At 40.0% G+C, this 9,012-nt stretch overlaps 1 long non-coding RNA gene across 1 annotated transcript; it reads right to left on the bottom strand.

Moving 5' to 3' along the window:
* Position 1: 1 nt before the first annotated feature.
* Positions 2-3,061, bottom strand: LOC124279126. The gene is made up of 2 exons (XR_006899299.1): positions 2,908-3,061; positions 2-33 (listed from the first exon to the last, which is right to left on the bottom strand). It is a non-coding gene; the product is annotated as an uncharacterized LOC124279126 (long non-coding RNA).
* Between the last annotated feature and the right edge of the window lie 5,951 nt (positions 3,062-9,012).

Genomic DNA, 9,012 nt, shown 5'->3' with positions numbered 1-9,012 from the left:
GCTAGCTGGTCATGGTGTGAAAAGTTCTTCTGTCTGCAATACAAATATGCAAAACTGTAGGGAGAATAATGTTGAAATCTGTGATCGAATTCCTTGTAATAAATATAGGTTGTAACTATAACTAGCCACTTTCACATTTCAAAAACACAATCATGTTTCTGATGTTTTCAGGAAGTAGAGTTATGGTTACAAGCAATAAACTCTCCTATACAAGTTGAATATCAAGTAGCTCCTGTCTTGATTCAACTAGTCAACTTCATGTCTCGAACATATTGTCCTTGCCCAACACTCACATGGTCAGCTGTTGGGCTAAATTGCTCTGTTTGTCTTTGTACATTTCATTGTTGTTTATGCAGTGGCCATAAAATTTCGGAGTCCTGTGGCTAGGATTGGAACCACAGACCTTCTTACACCATCAGTCTCTAAAACAGTTTGTTGGATACTTTGGAATTCTCTTTTTTAATACAGCTGACAGTATGTTAAGTATGCCATTTTGTCATTTAATTACGACAGGAAACATTAGAGGTGAATGAAAGTCTGTATGGTTATCTCCCATTTGACAGACACCCAATTGACAGACACTGAACAAGAAGGTTAATTAGGGTAACACCTACTGGTATAATGTCTAGCGAGTAGAGCAGGGTGAGCCTGAAACAGGTTCGTTACTGCAAAGTTTGAATGTGGGTAAATAGAACATTGTGATTAAATGATAAATGATTTCTCTTCTCAAAATTGATTTTACTATCAATTGATATTGAATATAAAAACAGGTTTGTCACTGAGAGGTTTGATTGTGTTTATTGATAGAAAAGCCCCCTCCCAATAATAGCATATGTACAACAGAAGTTTTGTTGGAGAGATATAGATATGTACATATTTAAAACATTCTGATTTGCAGTAAATGAGACACCTGCATTGCCATGTAAGATACGATTAATACCAATCAGTGTTCTAATTTTAACAATACTTTCTAAAGAGTGTAACAGTTTATGTCTTTGAGTAGTATACAATGGACATTCAAGGAAGTAATGAAAAACATTCTCACATTCATGGCCACATTGACATGATGCGTCATATTTTAAATATTTATTCTAAATAAACCATAATTAAGTGCACTCGTCATATATCTTAATATTGTTTGAAAACCATATAACTTCTTTATTCCATATGAATAATATTTAGGTTCACATTTGTCTTTATTTGATATATATGATACAACAGTGTCGCAATTTCTAAATGCTAAGCTAATGTTTTCAATATGATGATGCCAACTCCCGTTAGACTAGAAGGTTAAACCGAAATGTTTATGAAAATAAACTGTTTTTATAAATTCAAATTACTCTCTTTTCGTCCATCTTTCAAACTAAATAATATAGCTTCAGTTTGTTCCTGTGTTTTTATTTGGACTATTCCATTATAATGTGTAGGTAACAGGTGGTAGATAATCTGTTCACTGGGCCGTAATGTTGTTGTTGTAAGGTGTCTGCGAACTGGCTGTCTGCGTAATGGGAGGACACCATCTGTGTAGATTTTAACTTCAACCATAGAGATAAAGGGAAACTTGTTATATATTGTTTTTACTGAATACATTGTTTTTCAGAAAACACATTGCAATTTGTATTGCAGATATTCCAATAATACATTGCAGTCTACAGTAGAGAAATTCCTATTGCTAGCAGTGATTCATGCTGCTGGTCATGACTAAACACACAACAAAGTCACTGAGTTGTTTGAGTGGCATTTTAGAATTTGAGACGTACAATATGGAACAAGTTTTTATGGATAACAACTTCTTTATTTCGTGAGTGCGACGTTTCGATACAGATTCTTGTACCGTTGTCAAGCAAGAGTGACAACGTTACTTGACAACGGTACAAGAATCTGTATCGAAACGTCGCACTCACGAAATAAAGAAGTCATTATCCATAAAAACTTGTTCCATATTGAAAGTCACTGAGTTTGACTCCCACTAGTCCCCGAAAATTGGTGGCCAGTTATGACTGCTACAGGTTTATTTGGACCAACTATAAACTGGAATCCACACACAGGAAAAGATATGCCTATTCTTTAGAGGTATTAAGAACTTGGATGTACTTGCGACAAGGACTACTGTGGACAACAACCACACAACGAACATTCCCAACATCTCCCTGTCCTAGAACAAAGCTTCTAAGTACAAATAGTCACAGCTGACAGAAGTGCAGGCTCCAAGATGCCAGTACTTGGAACATTTAATTCACAAAGCACAAAACATACACTGAATCTCTTGTACCTTAAATTTGTCCCCGGTCTCATGTAACAGTTGCCATGCCCATTGACAGCCTTTTAGCTGTAGATAACTGTCAGTTGTGTCACAACCACTTCAGTGGGACATACTGTGGGGATTCTGTTTCAGAATGTGTGATTGACCTCTCAATATTTATAGGCACCCTTGCTTTAGACAGACTGCTGCTGTGTGTTCCATTACTGTAGGGAAGGTATATTAATTGTTTACACTTTCCAACTCCTGTCGATTGAATGTTTGGTAGATTCACCGCATTGCCAATCAAAGTGACTATTATTAGTTCGGAGCTATAGTCGAGCAGTAGAGATCCTCTAAAACTCAATGAGCTCAAGATGTTTCGGCTTCTCATGTTTATCATTGTACGTCCATCAATGTAACTGCAACAAGCTGGTAACTAAGCCTCTTTGGAATTTGTGCAGTAATCATATGGTGGTTATATTTAGTCTTGGGTGCAAGAGGACTATCAGGACACCACATTCCATAGTTTTGTTTCTTCGGAACTAGTAACAACAGGAAGGGGATTCCCCTAGCAATCTACACCATTTCGCAACACTCTGCGGGAGACCACTCTCACAGTATCTCACGGAAATCAAAACTGGCTATGCATGATGTTGTTCACTTACACCGCAACCATGTGCCGACCTTGAAATTGCTACCCGGTGCTGCCACCCAGCAACCTATTCGGTATCTATCGTGTCATTCCGGGACATCCAAACGACTGCTGCAAAGACAACACAGACTGTTTCCCGGATCGCCCACTTTGTATCTTAAACTGGTTCCCGGCTCCCTTTGCGCGCACCATATTGCGATATACGAGACGGGGCCCAGCATACTTTGTATCGTTGCACTTACTCATTCGTGACCAACTCGTGTTATTCCGGGACAAGCCGAATACCTCCTAGGAGGTTACGGAAAGGGGCGAGTGGTGACGAATGGCACTTACTCGGTCTAAGCTGGTTCCCGGCTCCCTTTGCGCGCGCTAACGTTCGACAAAGCTATATTGCGATATGAGAGACTGGGCCCAGCTTATTACTTTGTCTAGCCTGCCGCAGGAACGAATGGGAACCAGTCTACCAAGGCAATAGACTGAGCTCCTGCTTAACACTGAACCAGCGTCGAGACAACGTGGCGCAGTGATGTCTTGTAAAAAGAACTTGTTAAATATAGAAAATTTAATATCGCCTGAATATACGTAATCTAGTAGATCTTAAATGTCAGAAACAACGACACCGCCACAAGGAACACTAGCTGTGAAACTCAGATTAGTTTGTGTATATTATTTTATATTTAGAATACCTGTCACGTGACAGTAACAATTAAAAGTAAATGAAATGTTTTCAGTGTCTGACGTTATGACTACTAGACCAAAGCAAGATACAGTGTATACTGAATACTTTTGAAAACAAGCACTTTGGATTAATCCGTCCTTGTTACTCAAAACAAGTAAATGTCCCTTTACAGCTGCAGTTGCACAGGCGGTTAATGGTGCTGACGTTGAGGCCAACTGAGGTGCAAGAACAGATTATCATGAAAAACTTGGACACTGTGTGCCAGGTGAACAATTTGTCAAGCGTCTCGTTGATACGAAACACAATTTTCGCCTTCCTCCCTGGACCGCTATTTGTGTGTGAGAACACAATAAAAGACAATCGTACGGATCTTGGGCGTTAGGCCGAACGTGTGCAAGTTCTTATAGGCTATTACTGTATATGGCACACCCAGACTGGTAAAACTCAAGCTGATAACATGTGGCCTTCTACAATACATACGAGTCGGTGTTGCCAGCCTAAAACCTCAAGTCTAAAGGAATATCGTGCTCATTGTAATTTGAGACTCACACTTACAAGTATGCACATGTTCTTAATTGGAGACTCACACGCATACGTACATGTTCTTAATTTGAAACTCACACTTATACGTACATGTTCTTAATTTGAAACTCATACGTACATGTTCTTAATTGGAGACTCACACGCATACGTACATGTTTTTAATTGGAGACTCACACTTATACGTACATGTTTTCTTAATTGGAGACTCACACGCATACGTACATGTTTTTAATTGGAGACTCACACTTATACGTACATGTTCTTAATTTGAGACTCACACGCATACGTACATGTTCTTAATTGGAGACTCACACTTATACGTACATGTTCTTAATTGGAGACTCACACTTATACGTACATGTTCTTAATTGGAGACTCACACTTATACGTACATGTTCTTAATTGGAGACTCACACGCATACGTACATGTTCTTAATTTGAGGCTCTTAATTGAGGCTCACACTTTTACGTACATGTCCTTAATTGGAGACTCACACTTGTGCGTACATGTCCTTAATTGGAGGCTCACACTTGTACGTACATGTTCTTAATTGGAGACTCACACTTGTACGTACATGTTCTTAATTGGAGACTCACACTTGTACGTACATGTTCTTAATTGGAGACTCACACTTATACGTACATGTTCTTAATTGGAGGCTCACACTTGTACGTACATGTGTTCTTAATTGGAGGCTCACACTTGTACGTACATGTTCTTAATTGAGGCTCACACTTGTACGTACATGTTCTTAATTGAGACTCACACTTGTACGTACATGTTCTTAATTGGAGGCTCTCACACTTGTACGTACATGTCCTTAATTGGAGGCTCACACTTGTACGTACATGTTCTTAATTGGAGGCTCACACTTGTACGTACATGTCCTTAATTGGAGACTCACACTTGTACATGTTCTTAATTGGAGGCTCACACTTGTACGTACATGTTCTTAATTGGAGGCTCACACTTGTACGTACATGTTCTTAATTGGAGACTCACACTTGTACGTACATGTTCTTAATTGGAGACTCACACTTGTACGTACATGTTCTTAATTGAGGCTCACACTTGTACGTACATGTTCTTAATTGAGGCTCACACTTGTACGTACATGTTCTTAATTGGAGGCTCACACTTGTACGTACATGTCCTTAATTGGAGGCTCACACTTGTACGTACATGTTCTTAATTGGAGGCTCACACTTGTACGTACATGTTCTTAATTGGAGACTCACACTTGTACGTACATGTCCTTAATTGGAGGCTCACACTTGTACGTACATGTCCTTAATTGGAGGCTCACACTTGTACGTACATGTTCTTAATTGGAGGCTCACACTTGTACGTACATGTTCTTAATTGGAGACTCACACTTGTACGTACATGTTCTTAATTGGAGGCTCACACTTGTACGTACATGTTCTTAATTGGAGGCTCACACTTGTACGTACATGTTCTTAATTGGAGACTCACACTTATACGTACATGTTCTTAATTTGAGGCTCACACGCATACGTACATGTTCTTAATTTGAGGCTCACACTTGTACGTACATGTCCTTAATTGGAGACTCACACTTGTACGTACATGTTCTTAATTGGAGACTCACACTTGTACGTACATGTTCTTAATTTGAGGCTCACACTTGTACGTACATGTTCTTAATTTGAGACTCACACTTGTACGTACATGTCCTTAATTTGAGACTCACACTTGTACGTACATGTCCTTAATTGGAGGCTCACACTTGTACGTACATGTTCTTAATTGGAGACTCACACTTGTACGTACATGTTCTTAATTTGAGGCTCACACTTGTACGTACATGTCCTTAATTGGAGACTCACACTTGTACGTACATGTTCTTAATTTGAGACTCACACTTGTACGTACATGTTCTTTTAAGCCCCAGGTATCACTAGTTCACTTGTTATAGTCTGTTTACCAACCACTAGCTTCACAAACCTTGCTGATGGCAGCACACGAGTTATTGGCCATTTTCGCGTCTTTCATGTTCTTTGAGTCCAAAGCATATAGACACGGGTGCTTGTGTACTGCAAGAATCAATAATTTTAATTTCGCTGGATCAATAACTATTACCAATTTACCAGACATCGGAAGAACACCTTCGTTAGGCCCGCTGTGTCACTGACTTCACATCTTGTTAATCCAGTGACATTGTGTTCTTCTATAATCAGTTTACACAAGTTGACAAATAGTAGCCGGTTGCTGTTTTGAGTATGTCATGGATCCACCCGTAACGCCTTCAACACGACAACTCCTCCACATCTCCATGGATGTACTGAGCACGAGACGTTCAGTATGTATTTCATACATGTAACCAATATAAGACAAAATATTATGGATGTTAACTTCTTCTTTGTATACACAACGTTTCTGGGCTTTTCCTTGCCCCTTCGTCAGGTGAATGCTAACTAACAGATATACAGGATATATATACGTATATATAGAAACGTTGTGTATACAATAAAGAAGAAGTTGACATCCATAGTATTTTGTCTTACACTTGAATACCAACTTCTATATGTCTTTCAAGAACCTCATGTAATCAGTAGTTCGAAGCTCAACGAAACCTGGTTTAACGGGGCAAGGTGGCAGTGTCTCAACAACATCTAAAAGCATTGATCCAGATTTTAACCATATTTGTAATTCATAAAAAAGCGATTAAGTAGTTCGTTGTAAAAACTACTGTTGAGAAAACCGCTATACCCGAGTTTTATTTATCTAAATATGCCAAAAGTAACCTAATAGACACATTGTCTCTCCCAAAAGTAACCTAATAGACAAATTGTCTCTCCCAAAAGTCAAATCAAAATTAAATTTGACATTTGTATAGCGGTACCTATCCAGAGTCCTGCTCATGTGCGCTTAGTCGAATGCTCGTTTGAAGAGGATGGTTTTGAGACAAGATCGGAAACTGTTGATATTTTCCGATTTTCTGACATCTTCAGGTAATCCATTCCAGAGTACAGCGCCCGCTCTGCTAAATGTTCTGTCCCCGTATGTTTTGGTTTGGACAGATGGAACATCTGAGCTTGCTGACTTGCTGATCTGCGTGACCTTCCAGGCTTGTGAATGTTGACTAGTTCCTGGAGATAGAATGGAGCAAGCCCATTAATGGACTTGTAAACAAACACAAGAAGTTTGAATACAACTCTGTCTTTTACAGGGAGCCAATGTAAGTCCTTCAGGACTGGTGTTATGTGCACATGCATATGTGTGCGTGTTATGAGCCTGGCAGCAGTGTTTTGAACACGCTGTAACTTGTCCATGTACTTCTGCTGTATTCCATAGAGTAGACTGTTACAGTAGTCTAGACAAATGCATGGGTTAGGCATTTTACTGACGTACCTGCTAATCTGTCTGATGTTCCTTAGGTGGAAATATGCAGATTTGCAGATGTTACTGACGTGATTTTCCATGCTTAATGTTGAGTCAAAGATGACACCTAGATTTCGAGCATGGCTTTCTGGTTGAACAAACGTGTCTCCAATTCTAACTCCAGGGACCTTGAACTTTGATTTTGTCTGTTTGGAGCTGATGATGAGAATCTCAGTTTTGTCATCGTTCAATTTCAGAAAATTACTGTTCAACCAACATTTGATCTCAGCTATGCAATATGTTATTGCCTGCATGGTATTATGTACAGAAGATGCAGTTTGTGGCTTGAATCCGTGATATAGCTGAGTGTCATCAGCATAGAGATGATAGCTGAGATTGTGGGCTCGGGCTATATCACCAACGGGTATGGTATATACAGTGAACAGGATTGGGCCTAGGACTGAGCCTTGTGGCACTCCAAACCTTAATTCTCTGCTCTCAGGCCTTACCCCATCGATGAAAACTGATTGCTTGCGTCCTGTGAGATACGATTGAAACCATGATAACGCATCGCCAGTGACTCCAAGACGTAACTGTAGAGTTTCCAAGCGAGTGGAATGGTCTAAGCTGCTGATAGATCCAAGAGGACAAGAATTGCCGCTCCCTTGGAATCATCAGCATGCAGAATGTCATTCTGCACACCAGCAAAGCTGTTTCTTTGCTGTGACCTATTTTGTATGCTGACTGCATGATATCACCAAGATTGTTGTCCAAGGGGTGTTGTCTCAGTTGGTTTGCTACAACACGCTCTATCAATTTGGAAATAAATGGCAGATTTGAAACTTGACGATAGTTCTTAAAGACATTTGGTTCCAATGTTGGCTTCTTTAAAAGAGGTGTTATTAGTGCTTCCTTCAGTGACGATGATACCTGGCATTGACTTAGTGACTGATTCACTATGGATGTAACAGTTGGTATGACGGCCTGTGGGCTGTTTTAATAAGCATGTTGGACAAGGATCGAGAGAACACGTTTTAGTTGGACGTTTTGGAATTAAAATACTGATCTCTTTCTCAGTGAGTAGTATACACAATGGGGGTACGGGACCAGGTCCCCCCAAGGACTCAATTTTTAAATTGAGCCCTTGAGGAGTCCCTAATCCCATAGCCCCATTGTGTATACTACTACTGAGGTGCATGCAAAATTTGATGAAAATTGTTCGAATAGTTTCTGAAATATTGACTTTTAAATGAGCATGGGGTCGATCGGGAAAAAGGCTCGGGTCGCCTCGGGGTTGGTTGCTCCTCCGAGCGCTGTGGTTGGATGAGTCGCAGTGCGTGCGCGTGTGTCTCTCTCGGCTTGGTGTACGAGTGGCTGTCTGGCTACATTAAGCAGAAAAATAGGCACGCAAGACTGATAAAAAAATCATGACGAGAAACTATCATCACACTGTGAGTGATGTGTAAGGGACTGTGTCGTGAGGTACGATCATTCTCGGACGAATGGTCTCTACAAGTTCGGTTCGCCGTCTTTGATGTCGACCAGGTTGA

Source organism: Haliotis rubra, unplaced genomic scaffold, assembly GCF_003918875.1.
Source record: "Haliotis rubra isolate DU_JTF1 unplaced genomic scaffold, ASM391887v1 Scf247, whole genome shotgun sequence".
NCBI lineage: Eukaryota > Metazoa > Mollusca > Gastropoda > Lepetellida > Haliotidae > Haliotis > Haliotis rubra.
This window is presented reverse-complemented; position numbering and strand designations above follow the sequence as displayed.